The sequence below is a fragment of the Ostrinia furnacalis genome, unplaced genomic scaffold (assembly GCF_004193835.3).
Source record: "Ostrinia furnacalis isolate ACB-3 unplaced genomic scaffold, ASM419383v2 OfSCF2997, whole genome shotgun sequence".
Taxonomy (NCBI): domain Eukaryota; kingdom Metazoa; phylum Arthropoda; class Insecta; order Lepidoptera; family Crambidae; genus Ostrinia; species Ostrinia furnacalis.
The window spans coordinates 285,856-308,336 of NW_021133236.1; the positions used below are offsets into that span (position 1 = coordinate 285,856).

General features: G+C 34.2%; 2 protein-coding genes across 3 annotated transcripts in view; one reads left to right on the forward strand and one right to left on the reverse strand.

The window, feature by feature from the left end:
• Positions 1-9,163, reverse strand: part of LOC114356891 (neurofilament heavy polypeptide) — a 41,359-nt gene extending 32,196 nt beyond the window's left edge. Inside the window, exon 1 of the mRNA XM_028310272.1 lies at positions 9,079-9,163. The gene's annotated coding sequence lies outside the window, so the exon portion shown is untranslated. The remainder of the gene's footprint in view (positions 1-9,078) is intronic.
• Positions 1-22,481, forward strand: part of S6KL (ribosomal protein S6 kinase like) — a 77,640-nt gene that overhangs the window by 48,403 nt on the left and 6,756 nt on the right. The window lies entirely within an intron of this gene.

The window sequence follows — 22,481 nt, forward strand, 5'->3', positions numbered from 1 at the left end:
CCATCAGCTCCCGTTAACGCTGTCAACGGTCTCTGATCGATGTTCGGTAATTCTCGATTCAAATCGAGTAATTCCGACCAAAAAATCGAGAGCAATCGGACTCCGGATCTTGGAGAATTAGACGGCGAGCGGTTGCGATAAATTTGCTGAAGAATCGAATAGATTTTAATAATGCGCGATGAATAAAATGTTTGTGGCATTATAATTGGTTAGTGGGTAATGTGATATTCAAACTTATTTTGTTAGTTATACTTTTGATTACTTAAAAGGATATTAGACGTATTAAATAACATATTACTATTCGGTAAATTTTTATGAAGTAAAAATAATTATGCAAGCTGGTAATCGCAATCGAAAATTTAAAAAAAGTAATTCTAATTTGCTTTAGAGTCGCTTTTAAGGCTTAAGTTTTATGAAGTACTTCATTAAAAAAATAATTAATCGTTTGTTAAATCCTTATCAAGTGGAGTAACTAATGTAAATCCCTCACCTTTACTTCAATTCTGTTATTTAGTCAATCAAAAACTCCATCAAAGAAGTTTTCACGGCTCAAACTCATTTAAATTGAGCCGAGCCAATGCATACAAAAGCCAAATAAGGTACAAATTAAATATTGTAATACTTGTAACTTATTTACTAAATAACTTACCAAAATTACCATCGAAAAATTTTAAAATAAAAAATAAAAATATTGCAGTAATGATGCTGACTGAAAATAATTTTAATTGAAAAGAAAAATATTTCCGAATCCCAAATTCAAACACAAACCTTCACATGTCACAATCACTTTTGAATTTCGAACACACAAACTGTTAGTCCGGTTACACTCCGTGCATTCAACCCGCTTTACGTAACGAAAGCCGCACGGCCCGGGCCGTGCTTTCGCTGAAACGATATCCTCACGTCTGGCGAAAAACGGCTGCGTACTCTCCTACCGTAACTGCATTGCGCCCTACGCACGCTCGGGGAATTGGCCCTTATTAGAAAAACGTTTACTTTTACAGCCCTTTGAGATCTAAGGTATTGGGACGATTTGAATGTAGAGCGCGAATTTATAACGTGTCGCGTAATCGCGTTGAGAACTTTAAGTTATTTGTGTTTGTAGCGTGTCGCGTTGGGAACTTATGTTGCTGGTGCGGTTCAAGCGAGTGTAATGGGTTTATGTTAGTGTTTTAGCTGTAGAAAGTACCTATGTTTAGTTCGCGCCTTTAGACTTTAGCAATTTAGCGAACTGTTTTACAACATTAAACTTAACTTTCTATGATAGTTTAGTATAGTAGTTTTTGGAAACCTTTGTAATATTTATATACTTACCTACACCACCCTACAAACAATTTTTACATTTTCATACATCTTCTACCTATGTACTAGCGACTTAATTTTAACTATTTGAGAAAATTTAAGAAATGTTTGCTTCTGAAACTACCTTGTATGACTTAAGGTACTTCTACCGTACTAGGTAAGGTAAGGTAATTCTTCATACAAACGATTGGGCATGGAATAAAGTTGATTAATTACAGGCACTTACAAATTCAATAAACACAGCAAAATGGTACCTATTACCAGGTGAATTGGGTCGTCTTATTTGCTAAAAATTAGCATCCCCTTCCCATCAGAATGAGATCGCAATAAACTCAGCCAGTTACGGCTAATGCAAGAGATTCGAGTGGAGTCGTTACACTGGCAGCTTGTCACAGTACAATGAAGGTCAGTAAGTCAGATATTTGAGTTGTAAGTGTGATAGTAAAGTACGGACTATTTTATGACTACTTACCTAAATAAACATCAAGTTTTATATAGATATAGGTTCAGAACACAGCAGACCAAAAAAAAATTATGGCTTTAGTAATAGGAGCTTCATGCAACAAAAATGTATAATCTGATGCAATAAAATGTTCTGCAGTGAACCTGTTAAAATTGGAGAATCTTATGAAGTTTGCAAGCTAGGAACAGGTTAAATTATGTGTGTGTTGTTTCCACTAAATTGGTTTAATAATAAAATAATGCGTTTTATGTTTAATGATATACTGTGCTTTTTCAACAATTACATTATCATCATTCAGCTACAGAATGTCCACTGCATTTTTTACAATGATTCGTCTTCTTCATAGACCCACTTGAGAAATTCAATCAAGAGAGTTATCAACTTGAAACAGATGAGTAAGTTATATTTGTTTTATCTTTTGCATTAGATCAGAATTTTTGTTCTTACACGCTTTTAGAGCTCTTTCAAATTAGACGTTTTGAGCTGGACGTTTGTCGAGCGTTTGTAGGACCGCGCACAGTAATTATTGTACCTATAACAACTGCGTCGGAATAAAAATGTCAATTTACCAATAGTTCGTGTGCGGTCTTGCAAACGTCTAATTTGAAAGAACCCTTAATATTATTTTGTTTTTGTTTTGAATATAGCTACTTCACCAATCTACGTTATGGTTTAATTCTCGTTTCGCTGTAATTTAATCGTCTAAACGATTAATGACGCGTTTTTTCTTAAACTCAGCCCTCTAATGACGAATCAGTTGATTTGTCACTGTCATATTTTTTACTGAGCTCTTCAGGTTTTTCTCTTGAAAAGTTCTGCATGAAACGAGTTAATCTGAAGAAAGATAGATTTTTCATGATTCTAAGCATCTGGCTCTTCACCTTTGGTTATAAAGTCATAGAATTTTTACCTTTTTTTCTTTATTGTTTCTACATTTTCCAACCACTCTTGATTTATTAAGATTTCATTGATATAGAAAAGCTCAAAATAGGAAAACAGAATGTGTCATAGCCAGAGGACAGGTAAAACCTCTTTTCTTGAAAGAATAAACTGCTAGACTCCAAAGATGACAAAGTCAGTTTTGAAATCCTGGTTGCTAACACCCAAAACATACAAGAAGAAAAACCAGATTGATTAAAGATTTTTAAGAATATTTCAGAATGTAGAGGTGGATAAATCACTATTATAATCAAGGTTAAGGCCATAACAGCCTATATCATACTTACACAAAAAGTAAAACAATTAGTAATAAAATACTTTTATTCCCATCTGCCCCCTTCGAGTTACTTACTAACTTACTTAAGTTACTTTATTAAGTCGCTTATTCTTAACGACTTACTATGTAACTTAATTGTATGTCAAAATAAACAGTAATTGGGGTGGCCATAATTCAGCTTAAGCCCGCATTGGCTGCGTTCCAAGTGCCGTGGTTTGTATAAAGATAATGCCTACTTATGTTTCAAGTTATAGTTCAGATTTTCGGGGGGTTTGCTCGAGTACACTAACGATCTTGAGGAAACAAAACATTTAAGTTTAATAGTTAAGTAATAAAGTTGAGAGTAACATAATGCAAGAACAATATTGATGCAGGCAGCTGCCAACCAACCAATCTGGAAATCGTTGGAGGAAGCTATTTGAAGTCTCAGAAAGTACCTAACACTGAGACTTTGTTGCACCACCTAACTTTAACGGTAATTATGACGATAACCGGTGTTTTTTGACAGATCTTTGACGTTTGTGAAAGTTAAAGTATGATGGTGCAACTCAGCCTAACAGTTTAAATCTTAATTTGATGGATTATTGTTATATTAGCAGCCATTTTAAACTGTTTGTTGTAATAAAGTAACATTCAAACCGAATAATGAAATTTCGCTCTGAAATGCGATGAAATAATTTTCATCGAAATTGAGAATTTGAAATCACCGGCGAACCATTGATTTGTAGAGGTCCATTGAAACCAGCATCGAACGGCTTCCCGCAAGCTTAATCAGGTCGTCTGTTCACCGGGCAGGACAATGCACTAACATTGAATGCAGGCCGTGGTCGATTTCGCTGGAAATCAATAGGTAGCGTTGGGTTCAGCTGTGGTTGTTCATATCCGATACGACCATAGACTAAAAAGAAGCTAGGGTTGGAAGAGCTTTGAGCATCGAGTTTTGGAAGCTAAATCCTATTTATTTGAAACTAGCGGCCGCCCGCGACTTCGTACGCGTGGATTCCGTTTTACCCCCTTAGGGGTGGAGTTTCGTAAAATCCTTTCTTAGCGGATGCCTACGTCATAACATCTACCTGTATGCCAAATTTCAGCCCGATCTGTCCAGTGGTTTGGGCTGTGCGTTGATAGATCACTATGTCAGTCAGTCAGTCACCTTTGAGTTATATATGTTACGGCTAAAGATAGTTGTGAACATAAACTTAAGTTTAGCCGGCTAAACTTAAGTTTATCTTCGAGAAGCAGCTAAAATTCGATAGCATGTTAGTTTGCGTCGTGATATTCCATCTTTAGCCGGCTAATGTGCACATTAGCCAAAACGAAACGGCTAAAAATGTATTCGAAGGGCGNTAATCCATGCTTCGAAAATATTAGATTGTATAAAAAAAATAATAACTGAAATGATAAAACCAAACAATTTAGGACCAGTTTTTTTACTTTTAGTACAATTTTTAACTATTAGTTTACATTTAGTTAATATTTAAGCATTGGTAGCAAACTGCGGATCTAAAAACTGGGCCTGTGTTCACGAATGCAGACGGAGGATTTACTCTGTTTGTTGTGAAAAAAAAATTACGTGATATTTCTCGACCCCCCCCCCCCCCCTCCCCCACGTGAGATTAAGTGAGGTTTTTCTGGACCCCCTCCCCCCCTAAAAGTCTCACGTAATTAATGGACGCCCCCTAATTATGTGACTCTCAAGTTTTAAGTACGGGAAAGTATTTCTAGTAAATTTAACAAAATGAAAATCTATTTAAAATTGACAGATTTTTACGCCCTAGACATAATAACTGATTATTGAGATTTAACAAATTTGTTTTCGCAGATAATTATAAAAAACTTACTAATCACTCCTTGCCTGTAAGGTACATTAAAATAAATGTTTGCTCACTGATTGTTCCGAAGAACTAAAGCTGCCTAAGGCTACCATTTGAGTTCTTTAGAGAGAAACAGAACGCCTAGCAAATACGAGTTCAAAGAAGTTAACGCTTTCAAGTAATTTCAATATCTGAGCTTCAAGTACAAACAGAAGTTACGAGTCATACTTTCCATACATGGAAAAGAAATGTCTGATATTAGTTTCAAATTATCGCAATGTTATGGTGCGTGTTTTTTTTTATCATAGTCAATAAAATGCCACCCATTGACAAGAGAAAGGTCAAACAAACCATAGAGTCGGTGCTTTACATACTTATGCAACAATCTCCCATTTAAACTACAGTTTAAGAGCTGGTATGTTGTCGTTTCCCGATAAAATGTAAATTTTACTGACTAGTAAATTGATTCTGATCGTTTGATAAGCTCTCAATTTACTAATTTGTGAAAATAAAGTCGGTAATAAAAAAACAATGTTGAAATAAAAAAAACACCTAATAAACCTGGTTAAAAGATCAGCTTAGGTATGTTGCTATCGTACTCGCATAATATAAATGGGTAAAAGCAACAGAAGAAGTCTAAACCATCTTACTTTGACAAACTTCAAAAATCTGTCAAACTCCATACAAAAAACACCGGTTATCGTTATAGTTTTCCCTACATTACTGAGTTCCTATGTGCCAAAGTTTTCTTTACATTAAGCTATCATTAAGCTTTAGCACTCATAAAGTTAGACATCCTTTTTTTAACTTCAGCGATAAAAATGAAGATCACACAATAAGAGATCTCATTTTTATTTACTATAATGAGCCCCTGAACGGATATATCACTTTACGAAAAATGTTAAACAATACATTAATCAATGTTATCGTAATACAGTCGTGAAATCCGCCGATGTTTAACGAAACAACTGTTTGCATACTTTATTAATTAATCGATAACTATTCTCTCAGTACATTGATGTCAATTTTAATAGGTCTTTATCTGAAAAATTGCTAATAACCTATTAAAACTTTCAGTAGTAGTAATTAAGTCTCTTACGCCAGCTTTTTCTTAGTAGTAGCCCATATTGTTCCGAAGCAGTGGTTTGGCTTCAATATAAATATTAGGACATGTAAAAGTGCTCTGTAACGGCCTCATCATCATCATTTCAGCTACCCTTTAATCAAAGGGGACGTAGGTATATTATTTTTAATTCTATTAAAATATTAAGATAAATCATACGAATAATACTACGTGTCATGAATATTGTTTAATATTGTATTTATTGTCTTGTTACCACAGTAATAGAGTAGCTTAGTTTGGGACGTTTCGTTATTGTTGCGATCGCTTTGTTTTATTCTCAATGTTATGTTATTCAAGACTGGCCGTCTATGAAATCACAATATTTCATGACGTCAGGCAATCATTTTAAATTGGTTGTATTTTCCAGTATTTACATAGATTTGTGTCGTTAGCGAGAACACATTGAATGCATTCAATGAAGTGTTTACAAAAAAGTAAGTAATCTGTGCCGATATTTGTTATGTCATGGAAACAACTACTCATTAGGACGTTTCAGCTACAGTTTTTCAGCTTCAGAGAATTCAACATAAAACCATTTACGGAAGAGATCACATTGTTTCATGATAATGACATGAGCAAACTTTTTGATAATGACATGAGCAAACTTTTAGGAAAAATTACGTTGAATAGGTACTTTTAGGGAAACCATTTACATGATAGCCTTTATTTTTATTAATTTCACACAAATGTTTTGTTTGTAAGGAAACTTTTTTGTTTATTTAAAAAGTATGTAAGTATTTAAAATGTGGCCAGTTGGCAACTTGTAAAATCACGTCATACCTACGTATAAATAATAGGTATTAAGTATTCATTATTATTAATATCTGTGGATTTTATAGATTTAATAATAGAAATTTGTCATTTAAAAACCAGCTTTATTGGCATTTTTGTGCATGTTTATAAATGCACGTGCTAACTGTATACTTCATTCACTTAAAAAATGTAGAGAACAGGAATCCAGCTTGCGATAACTTATTTGACGGACGAACTGCATCTTCAATGACTGTTTTAAAGATGTAATTATTAGGTAGTCAATTACATCATTGATCGGAACAGTATTATGTATAATTTCAAGGTTTTCCCTTCCAATGAACTCTACATTTTTAACCATAACAATCTCCCCACAAAAAGTATCATTCACGGTCTACGTCCTGTCACATGGTGTCAACCGACTGTCGCGTCGACGTTACAAAGACTAAAATAAGAACGTTAATTTGATTCGACTTTACCTAGAGCAGAGGTTATTTTGATGAGTAGCGTCACAAGTGATTCAGAACGGCAATTGGCTGGTAAACAATAACATGGTGAGATTGCAGATCAGCGACATTTGTCCAGGAAAGTTTGGCTACGTTATTTTTCTTCTAGTAACAACTGCAGGTCACAACACTGGTGTCATATCCATTGGACATGGCTCAATCGGACCCACCCATCCAAGGTGTGCCCTCGGAAAATGGAACCATATTTCTTGTTATACAATCGATTTACTTAGTTCAAGCTTGCGATGTTTTAACTGGAGACAAATAAGGCATACTAGCTACTAAATCGACTTGATTAGCGAGTAGGTACTGCATATTGGATCTCTGAGGTGAAATTAAAAACAATGGATTGCGTAGGACAATATGTCCTGAAAAAATTACGAGACCATGAAATTTAATCGGTTTTGTCTAGCGGAAAAAAGTCGATCGTTTGCATAGCACGTCAAGCTAAATGTAAGATCTTGTATAGTTGTGATAGGAGCTATTTTGCAACGAAAACGTATAGTCTGAGATGCTGTCTGTCACTTGTACAGCCCGACTGAAATTAGCCGACTCAATGAGATCATGGGTTTTGTACATAGATGATTGTCATTTTCTACAATCGATTTTAATTACCACCTGTTATTTACTCGTATATTTGCTATTCACAATTTTCTTAGATTTTGACAATGACTAACTTTGGCCAGTGACTTCTTCCGCGTTAATTTCGATAAAAAATAGCCATCTTGTAACAAGTAACAGACTTATTAAATGGTAATACTTTATTATTAAATGGTCTTCTACTAAATGTTTTCTGTTCCTTGGGATGAATCATTAATGACTTGATCTGTTTGATTTAATTACATTTGATTTTGCTTTTCTTCTTGTTTTAATGAATTTTGTTGTGCGTCGGAATTTTCCTGTCTTGGTGTGTAAACAACGAATAAAAATATTATTTTACAGCAACTTATTGACATTCTCAAATTTAGCGCGTTATTAGAATGAAAATTTTGCTTATTTGAAAATTTATTTAATTATTGTCGTATAATTATTTAAAATAGTATTAAAACAGTGTCAAAGTTCACGAAAAAGCATCTGGACATAGCGGCACGTGTCAAAAACGTTTGCGAGCACGAGGCTAAGGAAATTCCACGCCCACATAAAATAAATCGAAAGCACACCGGACTTACAGTTTCGTTACAAAATCCTGCCTTTTTGAACTGTATTTAAAGTTTTATCTTGGTACTATGATCTCTATTGTAATTAAATATTAGCACGTGAGTTATTTTCCATCGTCAGCGTTTTTCATCACGTAGAAATGTGACGGTAGACTATGCTGCATATGTACCAAACTATAATTGATTAAGAATATTTAATTGATGAAACGCAAAGGAAACCAAAAAGTTGTTTATGTCCACCGCAATACAACCCGAAACTAACGAAATGTGACATGACTTTTCACATTACAATAGAATTGTCATTTACACTGACATTTTTATAATATAAAATGACCATTCAAAACATTTAACATTGTCGGTCAGCATTCGTCATCGGCCATCGTTTTAACATCCCACTTTATTTTGTTATGAACTGTTTGTTTTCAGGTGCACGAGTATTTGCAAATTGAAAACTGTTAACGTAAGCTTGATTACTGAAAATTCGTCTGTAACACATCGTCTATAAGGTTTAGAATTGAAAAACATTAGAATGCTCTTGAGTGTATGCTAATAAAAGAACATATCTGACGTATAGTTACATTATTTTCAAAAATCTGGCAAAATTTACAATAATTGATTTGTTCCGTGAAATCGTTTTGGGAAAACAATAACACGGCTGTGTATTCTTATTGTAATCCAATACTTTAGTTTTGGAGGTGAGTAATATTGTATAAACGGGTTAAAATTATACCTTTGTTATGTACTTACGTTCGACACGATAATATCACAATTTATATAATGTTCTTGATAAAAGCACGCACACAAGTGAACGTCACAGGCTAGTTTTCGGTACTGAGCTGAATTGCGTACTTGGGAGAAATGGTTAAAAGTATGTGATGACGTCACGCCGTCGAGTATTTGCGGGTCCTGGAACTTTTCCACGAATCGAACGCGACATAGATTATAGAGCTTTGTCCCGACGTAAACAAATGAAGACGGGCGTGTTGTTTGAGAAAACACAAATAGATTCAGTAAAAGTGCTGTGTTTTATGCGATTTGAATGAGTAAACGAATGCTGTATACAAAATATATTCATGAATAATAAGTAAATAGGAATAATCTTTACAGTTTTACATTATTGAGCGCTCGCGGTCCCAAGGGGGTACGTACCCTCCCTGGTAGAGTTACAGGTTCTAACCTCGTCGAGAGCTAATGTTAGTGGGTTGATGTGTCTTAATAGGAACCCTTAATAGTGCTGGTAAGAAAGTGCTTTAGACTTGAAACTTTTACTCAGTAGAGCAGAAAAACTTATGGTTTGAGGAAAATTGCTTATGATTATTTTAGCTGTTACCTTCAAGAAAATAGGTAAATTATTTTTGTCGCAATATAGGTCAATAAAACATCAGCCTTAACATTTCATTAGCTTGAGCCACTCTTCGTAAGAACCTTAATGAAGTAATAAAAGTGCAATAATGTTTAGTTAATTGTTGCAACTGTAAAAAGATCGCATTACTGTCAGGAAATGGTGGGTTCCATCAATGATGAATGTAAGCTAAGGCTACAACGTATTCATTGTAATACTACGGGCACAGTAGGGTATCTACTGGGCTAGAAGAATGAACGATAAAAGATTATAATTTAAAACATAATGTTCTAATTTTAAGCATTATGTACATAATGGATGCAATAAAATATTGAGTATTTTACTCGTAATGTGTATATTATCGTCTTTACTCGATTTAATGCCATATATGCTAGTTAGGTGGTAGGTTCGAACTTCTCTCAGCACCGGCCTATATGTATGTTGTCCCGAAGTGGTGGTAGGGCAAGATATATTAATATGTATAAGCGCCCTGGAAAGAGCCTTAGCACTGAATAAAAACTTTGACTTTGACAACGAAAGTTGCACACGTTTTGAGAAAAATCTTAAGACTAATCATCAGGCTTAAAAAAATTTGTCAAACTTACATTTTGTGTTAAACTTTTGCTTATCATTTTGGGCTGTAATGTACTGCCCTGTAAATATCATATTTTTAAGCGCATATTTTTCTTATCGAACAAGCAAGGTTTGTTCAAGCCTGCAATGTCATTACCAAACTGGTAAGCTCAAAATCATTTAATATCCAATACTGGTCAGAACAAAATATACTTAGGCTGAGTTGCACCATCTTACTTTAGCCTTAACAAACGTCAAAAATATGTCAAACTCCAAACAACAAAAACAGTGATCATTGTTATAGTGATATTAAGCTTAAATAAAAAGCTCTAATGTAGAGCCGATAAGTAGGTATATCAATATAAATGTCTGTCTGGAGTGGTTATACAGTATACCTACTTATACCTATAACAGGAAAAACTACAAGCTCATCCAAAAAGATGATGTAAATTGGAAACAGTACCGTAGCACAAGATAGGATAAGATAGTATCGTTAAAGTATCACATAGTCATTAAATGTCTAATAGGTCAAACATTATGATAAGTGCCTATAATAAGAAGACAAGTCTACTATATGAAAATAGGCAAGTTAAACGGCACCGTATAATAACCATTTATGGAAGATATGTTCCATGAATTAATATTAATTTATGGAACTGTGTACAACATTCCTAAACCTCTAGGCAATTATTTTACCGTACGCTAAACCTGGAGGACTAACGTCTAGCACTAAACTGTATGACTTAAATGCGACTTAAACAACACAGACATTAAGTCGGAAAGTAATTATTTACCGCGTTCCGGTTTACCCGTTAACCGTGTAACCGTTAACGAGTTATGTAATATAATGTTTAGTGCAAATAAAAGAAACACATTAATTGAACTTAGTGATAAAAAGCTACCTATTGGCGAGTATTAATTGGCTCTTTCTTAGAGATTTAAGATTATATTAAGCTTTGATTGGTTCAATTTCAATATTCAGATTATTTCAGACTAAACACAGGAACGAATGTGAGACTGAGACCGAATAAAGTTTTAAGTGTTAAATTCTTATCCGCAACTAAATCTCTCTCGAAAGGTCTTATGACGATAGGACCGGTTGGTGTCATATTCAAATAAACGATTGTATTTTTTTTAAATACATTTTAACAAAATAGTCGGTATTATTACTCTTACAAATCAAGCGCAAAGCTGCACTGGTGAGTTTAATAATACAACTTGATAGAGCTACCGAATTAAAAGCTCGTAAGCGATGCATAGTAAAGCTACCTAGACGTGACCAAACGTTTGGAGCTTTTTAGGAAAATCTAAAAATTACTTTTTCAAATTCTGATTTCTTGAGGTAGATTTGATGCTAACCAAGTAAGAGTAGTTTCAAACAGAGTCCGATTAGAATACGATCCGACCTTCAAAATAAACATCTAGCTAAACTAACTAGAAAATTGGATACCGGAAGTCAGATCTACTGAAGACCACCATAGAAACAGGACGTATTTTCACGAATTTATATCGGAATTGGTTCGGACGTAAGTGCGAAACAGCTTTCTTTCACTTTTTTAAATTATACATTGAGTTCGTTCAACAATACCAAGCCAGATAAGCAGGTTCAGTGCTTCGACCTTACTGAAACATTAATTTATATTTTTTTTAACTATGCTTGGGATGAAGAAACTGCAGCAGGTTTTATAACTATGTAAGTAGAGTAGGCAATAGGTGTTTAAGATTCAATAGTAATCCAAGAAATACGACCAAAACGTATTTCCCAATATTTTTATTAATATTCATATCATAAGGCTCTTCTTATTTAATTTATTTAAATCATTTCATGAGACAATAATGACTTATACAATCAGGAAAACGTATCTAATTATTCATCTATTGTCTTTATTAGGGAAAATCTTTGAAACTTCTGAAACAATGAGCCCTTTTGTATTTAGTTTGTATTGTTTTATCATCACGCATCTCGTAGCGGTCATATTGAAAATAGTAGGTTTCATGAAATCAATGTTTTACACGCTGTGCCTTTACGTAAAGACGCATAAAATGGAGAATAATTAATCAAGGACTTAATGAATTAATTCAACTCCCGTTTCAGTATAATTGTAATTTAAAAAATTCCATTAATAAACTTAATCTTTACCCGAAAACAAACTTGAAAGATTTTGTAGCCCCATGGGCGTCGGAATTTAATTCAGAAAATTGCAGTACCTACGATTCATTTTTATAGTGAGTTTATAAATAGCACATTTTTTGTTACTTTTAGACAAAAATACATAATAATTTAAATTTATAATAACAGGAAGCGTAGATGCATCAGGAAACCAGTATGAAAAATCATGATTGCATATCAAATTGCAACTAAAAGCTTCTGTTGAGTCTAAAGTGTAGAGTTTTAATCATAATTTCATATTACTCCTTTGTTTTACTCAAATACTAATAAAAGCTGCAGTCAGCTTTTCTATGAACTTCAGCGACTTATTTTATTTCTATTCTCAGTTCTCATAAATATCAATTTGTCCTAGATAGTACTCGTATGTCTTACAATGTTTCTAAATACGTCGCAACTCGTGCAGGCATCATTCAATAAATGATTTTGACGTACAAATTAAAGTGAGCGCAGTCTAGACTCAGGGCAGGAAATTGCCATTTCTGGCCGTGGACGTGACGTTGGCAACGAGACCACTGACGGCATGATTGCAACGTTGGACGTCACCGCCCGTATATTCTGCACAGATTATGTCTATTGAGGCACAGACAATTATTTCACAGCGTTCCAAATACGAACGAACCGAAGTTTTGAATGGCTTTGCCTTGAAAATGTCTTAACTCTAGGTACACGTTTCAAACGATTTTGAATTAAAAGGAAATATAATTATATCATACATTACCATAATAGATGGTAGAGAATATTGTAAGGCATAAAGTCCCCAATTTATATTTTCTTTACTTGAAAGATTTTCCAGTCTATGCCAAATAAACAAAATACTATTTAATCTACCAAACAGATGTACCTAGTAAGTTTCAAATAAACTGTTCGAGGAAGATGATTTTCATTCTTAAATGACTTTTCCATCTTTTTGCATCTGCAGTAAACATCTAACCGGTGCAATTAATGGTGATCATATACCTAAGCACCTGGGTGTATCATTTGTGAATCGAACGTGTTCAGTCTGGCCCCATAATCATATCAAGCGTGGGTTTCCCGAATCGGACCCCTTAGTAATGCAGGGCCGTATTTTTTTTAATTACCCAATCTCCATGGAAACATCGTACTTGCATATTACGTGTTTTGAGGTAATTGACCTTAGGCTCGTAATGATTACACTGGTTATTTTAATGTCGCATTTTAATGATTGCGTTTCAATGAATATTAAATAAGTTATACGTATTTTATTTTTATGTCACTTATTTTAATACTTACTTACTTATTTTATCAATATTTGTGAGGGATGTCAATTATTATCTGTTATTATCAGCTATTAAGAAGGAAATTGGAAATTAATTTCCATTTAAAACTAACTTGTGCATGTGCATTGCTTTTTTTCATGTGTGTGTGTTAGACAGTTTGCTAATTTAACAGTTTTTAATTTAATTTGTCACTTTCCACGGTACTGGCCATTGGTTCGTCTGTCAGTTTCAAATTAAGAACTGGAATCATGTTTGAATATTTGAATTTAGAACTGGACTTTATAATGGTCGTCTCTACTGTCTCTACGTCCAAAGTGTTACAAGCAAGTTGCTAAGCTGTTTGGCACCGGTAGTCCGCCGGCCGGTCTTCGGCGCCGGCGCTCGCATTAATGGCAGTGAATTCACGCCCTAATGACTTGCTACTACGGTGTCTCGACGTGACCTCCATTCGACGTCTTTCTAACATAACAGTGATAAAAATAAGTGAATCGACCTCTTTGAAGGTGGGTTTTTCGACGTTGTCGATTTGTGGTAGAGAGCTTTGACAGTATTTTTCACAAATAGAATCGCCACTTGTAGAGGGTATGTTTTTTGCTTGAAGTTTGAAAAATTTTCAGCATCGTTTGTTCTTGTTGCTTCAGAAATCATCGCACTAGATTTCACTTTTCTCGGAAGACAAAAAGTTCCAAAGTAATTAAGTAGAGACGTCGTTTCGTTGAAGAAGGTTACATTCTCATAGCAATCACGTAAGGCGACTGGTAGATGTCATCATCTTCGAGGACCAAATTTTTTCTGGACTTAACGTCGATTGTATTTATAATCATCAATCGGAAATGTCGGAAAGTTATCCGTAATGGCGATAATGACTCCCATAATTTGCTTATTGTACTTGCTTATTCATTTTATGTTTCCTCGATAGCAAACAGTCCTTTTCTTGTCAATTATCAAGATTATAAACTGTTTTACACAACGTTAACTGATTGCAGGAAAAATCAATCAATTTCAAAATACTGTTAATCTGAATAAATCGTGTCAGATCTTAATCAGGATCTCAAGATCGCCTTTAGAGTACAATTAGACGACCTAGAAGCTGAAAAGGCTATAAAAATCTTGTATATCCTTCTATTTGAAATTAACTGTGACGTATAACGTCGATCCTCAAAACGAATGGGTCTAAATTACGGACACACGGTCGCGGCCGTCTCCACAAACGACGGTAATTTTGCAAATCTAAAAATATTCTTAACCAGCCGGTTAAACAAACTCGACGGGCACTCTGCCGGACTATTAGACTAATCATCTGTGGAGTTAACGACTGTTAATAACAGGAAGGTTGTTTCCGCATCGTTTACATATTTGCGATGAAAAGGACCAACTTAATGCATGTTTTCGTTATCAGTCTTTGGAACTTTTGTGCTGTTTGTTTCCAAAGAGAGGTGAAGTTATAGGCATCTTCGAGCCATTGTCACGGAAAATTTTATTGTAACTTGTTCAAGTTCACAGTCGATAGCACATCAACCTACACATTTTCGTTACAACTAACATAAAGTCTCATTATAGTGTAATTTTAACAGCTTGATAAAACTGAATTGAGAGTTAAAATCTTGACTTTATTTAAAAGCTCCTCGATGGATAGTAATACGTCAAACTAAACGATAACTTAGCATAACAGTCGTTGAATTTATAATTACATTGTTTTGTTGCTAAAATAAACCTGGCTTGATTCCACCGTATCTTCCTTACTTAGGCTAAATAGCAATAACATAATGATGCATAAAACGTTTTTCCTCGGCACGAACGCATTATCAGCGAGATCTTTCGTCGTAAAACGGAAACATTTGAACTTAATGTAGGAACTCATTAGATTATTTAAAAACTGATATTTTTTCTTATGAAACAATTTTTTTTACTACATTTCGGAAAAATCTGCCATAACTTCCTGGCATATTAATTAATGTTACAGTATTCTCGATTAAAGTTTTGAAAAATTGTAGGCGTTGATTACGATTGTCACTTTTTCACCAAGTTTTTTCTAGTGTGTTCTTTCTCTTCGATAATTTCTACACATTTAACATTTTAAAAATTCAACATTGTGTTCCGAAAGGGTCTCTACCTTACCTATCTAGGTTAATGGTCGTATTTTTAACGAGACTTCAGTAGATACAAGTCTCTGATCTGGTATCTATATCTAACTATTGAGTATATAATATGCTCTCAGCTTGTATATCAAGTTATGAACTTGAAACATACAACATTGTTTTAAAACATAGTTACTTATTTCATCTAAAGAATCTAGAGTTCTAAACAATGTCTTCAAAATTTACAGTAAAAGGAAAACTAGTGTTCATTCATTCTTTATTCCGTTGACTGGTAGGTACCAGAAAATTAAAGGCTACATTTAATAGATTTGTCCTCTTAGATAACCTCTGATGTTTGTAAGATTTTGCAGAAAATAATGGTTTTATTGTCCCTGTATCAATTAAGTTAGTAAGAAATCGTAATTTGTTTATAATTTTCGGGAATTAAGTAAACAAATAATACCTACTTGACTAAAAGATATTGAACTTGAATAGACCTTCATCAAGGTCATAAAACCCTTTTTTCCTAAGTAAGTATATTTCACGCAAGCTCGCGCAATCGTCGTCGTCGTAAGGCCTAGAATATTTAAAGCAATAAGTACTTTATTAAATAAGACTTCTTAGTAAAAATTCATACTGCTTTTATTTTATTTTCATGCCCTGAAATCCTCAACACACCAAAATGAATCATGATTCATTGCCATTTTCTAGTTAAAATTTCATCCATTTATCAATCCATTTTCGACTGAAGTCTTTGTGTTTATTTACTTTTCATTTTCTTGCAATCATCTTCAAATTATTTAGTTTACACTGCACGCGTGACTTATAAAAACACCTAACTAATTGAACTGTCTCGCTTCTTACTGCTCGTCGAACCTTTTGGTATCGCTTCAAGTGTATAAATCGCATCAAATAAACCCAAATGCGTCGTTAAGAATACAAAATGGCTGATATGTAAACACAAAATGAGTTCAGTGTCAAGGCCGTTGACCGCATGCTGGACGCGACCGAGTGGGGTGACAATGATTTTGGTTTTTAATTAGCATTTCCCTTGCGTCCAACGCGTAATTCTTCTGTCACAAAATAGGAGGATTATATTTCTAAACTTTCAGGATGATAATGAAAAAAATATTTGGTAATAGTCTAGCTTTTGACCTGTCATAGTCTTAAGAATCTGTACAGTGTAGTTCCAGAGATAACCCAGAAAGACAAACAAAAACAAAATTATGACACCTAAGATACGGTTTGCATTGTTCTTTTCTTTCCTTCAAAAGGAAAAGAACTTATTTGTATTTCCGCAGATAAATTACAATGATGTCTAGCCTCTACTACTGGTAGTAATGTAGTAACATCGATGGTTAGGTGAAGATGTGAAAGTCTAATGACAAATTAACTGCTTCCGCGGCGAACGGCGACCTCTACAGTAATGACCTTTGGAAGATCGCATACAATAACAAAAGTCTTGGTAGAGGCTATATTTTGAGAAACATAGGCACGGTAATAATATCATATAGTATTACCGTGACATAGGCGACGTAGAAGAGTTTGAAAGACGTTGTTCCTGCCAACTTCTATTGGTTAGCATGAGTTTTGGCATGTATTTCAAAATTGTTTCCTGATCGCTTTTTGTCAGTGGTTGTATAAATAAAAGGTTCTAGAGGATGTAAAGCATGGATTTCATCAGATATGGATGAAAACTTATAAACCTAAAATAATTAAACTTTAAATAAGTAAGTTATAAATTCTAAAACCTAAATAAGGGTCACTCTACATTGGAGCAAAAATTTACTGGCTCCGATCGCCATCATATTGTATTTTCCTCCACGGAACGAAGGTAACTTCGTAACTTTTTATTGGGCCGTATTTTAATACTGCAATTTGTGCCACCATTATAGCCTAGTCATTATTTGTGATAAATTGTATTGTGTGCTATGAAATTAATGGCAATAAAATCACAGTCTTGCGGTACAAACTCTAATTTATTTGTATCCACATGTATTTTGCATACGTGCAAATTCTTTTGTTACACTTTGTAAGGTTTTTAATGCTTAGATATCAGTTTAAATGTCAGGGTAACTACAACAATACAGATTAATGCACCTCTATTTTTATAAGCTTGGTAGGCTTCTTTTAAAAGCTAAAAGCACAACATGTGTGAAATTTTCGAAAAAAACCTTCATACAATTACAGCTAAAATGTGCGTGCTTGCTTACGTATTTGTCGATTCATACATTTTTTTACTACAATAAAATCTTATGAGTCATGTATTATTTTGACTATCTACTCGTATAAGTAGAGTTCTTATCGCAGAATACCTTTAAGAGCGTGTGCCTTCTTTCATAGATGATGAATACTTACACATTTGCAAGTAGTTATTAATGTATTTTATCCCCTAAATTACTCACATGTCATATGAATAAAATGTTTTGATAAAAACTTGCTCTCTGCAATCTTGGATCCATTGTATGAATGCATTTACAAGTTGTCGTGCTCGGTGCATCTTATCTATCACATTTATCCACTATTTTACTCCTATTATGTATTAACAAAATGGTTATTGTCATTATATGTAATAAAGACATGATTTATTATCGTAATAAACCTTACGCTAATTTTACGATCGAGTAAACAAAGTGATTTGCTGTAACAACTTAAAATCATTATTACCTGAGTAATATGAGTAGGTTACTTGGTAAGTATAGGAAAGGTTCTCGTAAATCATTAGATGAAACATATTACAAAAACAACGACAGGTAGGGTTGTTACTGGCTCTACTTTAGATAACAGGACATCAGACTGCTATAGGATCTATTAATTTGAAAATTCAGGACCATTACTCTATGACAGAAGTGAATAGATGCAAGCTTTTTATTTTTTGTATACTTACTACAGAAGGAGTAGGTAGATAGCTCTCATAAATAGGAAAGTCATTGATGTTTTATGACCTAGTTATAACATATTTATTTAACGATTTTTGTATTAATTACCTACTCTATCCTAACGGAATTCAGCAACATTCCTACTAGTCTAAAGTCATTGATAGCGAATGATAAACCTGTGCTATCAAAACCAATCAAAAACCAACAGGAAAGCGTTAACCCACAAAATTACGGTATCCACACAAATTCCTATATAACGAGATGCTTATCTATTAATTAGTCGAATTTCTGAATACAAAAACCAGTTAAGTAATTTGATTGTGTGCTGGTTCATTGACATCTGAGAACCATCGGTTGCAAATATGCAGAGTCGTACTCGTGTTACCTGCTTCGAAACCTGTCTCTTTTGTCAGGGAAAGGATATGAGATTAGTTTGACTTATAAATCTATATCGAATGTTTTGTGCATCGAGGTGTTGCTTCAGCGAGGGTCATTTTTTAATAAACAGGAAACTTGCTTAAGGAATTCGTTTGTCATTTGATCAGTTTTTTGCAGAGAATATCGAAACATCAATTTAATTCTTAAAATAAAAATTGGCTATTGTAAAATTACCCCTAAAGTCATCCGTGTAAGCGCAGCTGCAAAAAAATGATGAGCGGGTGCTCGTAGCTTTGACGTCATTGCGATTCCACTGAAACGCGCTTAACGATCCATTATAAATAACTTAATTTTTTTAAACTTATATGGCTTGTCAGCAATTACCTCTGAGTAATCCTTATGAATATCACCTAACTTGAGGGTGTGTTTGTACTAAGAAATGGCTAGATGTAATTTTATGGTTAAGTAGTACGCTATTTTTCAATAATATAAAACACATGAATTGGTATAATAGTTAAGAATTGATTACAGTCACTTGTCGGCTATGACCTAAAGAACAGCTGTAAATTGTCTCTATGCAAAAGGTCCATCCATGTGCTCTTTGCAAAAAACAATCCGGTATTATCCTCAAGTGCATTTCCAGACCTAGGGAAGGGTTTACCATTACATAGATATGGTTTACGCGGTTGGTCCCAACAAAATAAAAGAAAAACAGTCATGATAGTCGTGCGAAAATTTCGCAATGCGAATACCTACCATCTTCGCCTGTGGAGTCAGGGCCAGCGATGATAACTTCGAAACACAATCTGACACGCAATCACACGTTAAATAGGTATTTAATTAACTGTCATTGTGTCCGATTACGACATTTTCGTATAGAAATGCATTTTGAACCAAAACAAAAAAGCGCGTTTACGACTAAATCGCATTAATTTGCAATACAGAGATGTAGGTTGCTGTAATAGGTGAACAAAAAATCAAAAATAGTTTTGTATCACTTTAGTATCAATGTACGTATTTCTAAGATAAACAGGAGCTTTTCTCTAGGGTTTTCACAAGTTTACACCTTTGTCAAACTCAGTTAAATAGCAAAATAATTTCGCAATCTGCCTGAGCCAGTTGATATTATTAACATGAGCTGGGAACTTATCTGGAAGTAGTAGGTACCTAGGTACTTAATCTAGAAATCCTATGCCATTTTATAATCGCTAATGTGCGCGTGCGCTTAACGTAGTGCAAACAGCTAAGGTCGCAGTTCAATCCTTGATAACTTTCCATGTATCAAGGTCCTGCGACTGCCAATGCCTTCGCTCGTTAAGTAATCTTTGGAAATGTAGAGAATTATACTGCACACATTCCAGCTTAAGAGGAAGTCCCACTAAACTCGTATTAAATGTACGACAGCATATATCAGACACTAAATTTTTGTTGCAAAGTCGCCTCTAATACTAAGGATATAAGAAGACACCGTGTTTAGCTTAAGGTGCTGTGCCGGTACGTCGTTGACGATATCTTTATGAACGAAAAATAGGAATTTTAAAAAATGCACCTTTATTATCTGATTATGAAATATAATTTCGTGAGGCTGTGATATCTGTTCCAGGTAAGAAGCCTTGTTTAATTATGCATTTCCTAAATATTTCTAAGTCTCTTTAAGCTCTTTGGTTTATAAAATTGATATTATTACGATCTTTCTCGGTTTTACTTGCCGATCCTCTAGCCGTTTTTACAAAAGTTATATTTAGGCCTTTTAGTGACCGGTGCAGTTTAATTGCGCAAAAAGTCGTGAAATTGACTCCCGTAAACTTCTGACGTTAAATTTTTATGTTACATTTGCAAAATCACAAACAACTTCATACAAACTAGTGACGACACATTCATAAAGTATTATGTGATATCGATACTACCGTGTAATAAAAAGTGCTTGGAAACATTGAAGCAGTGATAAAACTGGCGTGTTATGGACCATCTCGAAAAGGCCAATGGTGTACCTTTCTTTGTGCGATGAAATGATTTACTCTGGTACTGTGCCTTAATGCGAGCTCCCTTTATGGTGACTTCCTGCAATCACGTCAGATCATACGATGACCCCTCATCCATCAGATCCATTACTAATGTGGACTGATATGGATAAGTGCAGTAATTTTTCTATTGTTTCGCACTGGAAGTGATCTACATTCACGAGTTTTCCATGTTTCTTTGGAAATGGTTACTCATTTAACATAAACCAATCATAATGCAAAAGGTAATTTCTAAGTACGCTTATAGTATACTAAAAACGGGAACTAAGTAAATAGAAAAAAATGCAACTGACGGACAACTTGCGAATAGTGCATTTAAATATAAGCTTTAAGTACAAAGTTGTTACGACAAGTAGGTACTATCATACTCTACCTAAGTTTTAATGAATCTAACAAAAGAAAAAATGTTTTTAGCAAATTGAAAACTTAGGTTATTTGTACCGTCCATATTCCATTTTGCTTTATTTGGAATAAATGCTATTTGGTAATGGAGCTTTTTCTAACACTAGGCGAGTTTTTAATTGAATTAGGTACATTAATCAGTTCTGCAGACTTCTGCACAGACTTTGGATAACTTCAAAGAGTTCGCATTTTTATCCAACGTAACTTTTGCTAGTTCATAATTCAAAAGTACCATTCAAAAATAAAAACTCGTAAGCAAAATTGCATGCAGTGCGATCAGCGGCGGCGCTTGCGCAGCCGGTCCGGTTGCGTAGGGGTGAATGATCTGCCATCCATCACCAGTCAACTATCAGCGCGAGGAGTGTATGAACATGCGACATTTATTATGGGCTTAAATAGGAAAATATTTAGCTGGCACGGCACTGGCCATCTTTTAAAAATTAACCTTTTTATTACGGGCTAATGTATCCAAGTTTAAATGTAGAGATTTCCATGTTTTGGGACAAAGGGAAACTTTTCTGAAAGTTGCTTGACATGATAGTAAGTAAGTAGTTTTTATCTGTTGCTCAATACGAAAATAGAGAATATCTGTAAACAATGTAGAGATGATTAACGACTTTTATTAGCAAAAAGGGAACAACCGAATGAAGTAGTGTCTTACTAAAGTAAGTCATAAAATTTTAAAGCCTTATTATAACCTAAGCTTTATAATGCTATTTAAGTAGTCTCAAAACAGTGTTATGAAAATAATGTCACGTATTGCGTATACATAAGTAGTTTATTATACTGCCCTCCAAGCAAGATCAAGATTGTAATAAGACCGACCAATGACTTTAAAACCTACCTATTAACTCTATAATTTTATTGAAAACATAGCGTTAAATATTTTATTAAAGCCTTCCGATGTCATATTCTATTCTAGGCTTTATATTACGACTTCATTTGTATGAAATGCGTTTTCTCAGTTGCTAATAAATGCTACGATTATGGTCAATTTTATTTTAAATGGTATAGTGGTAGAGTTATCCATATAATCTTAAAATAAGAGGCTATTACTGTGTGGGTAAGA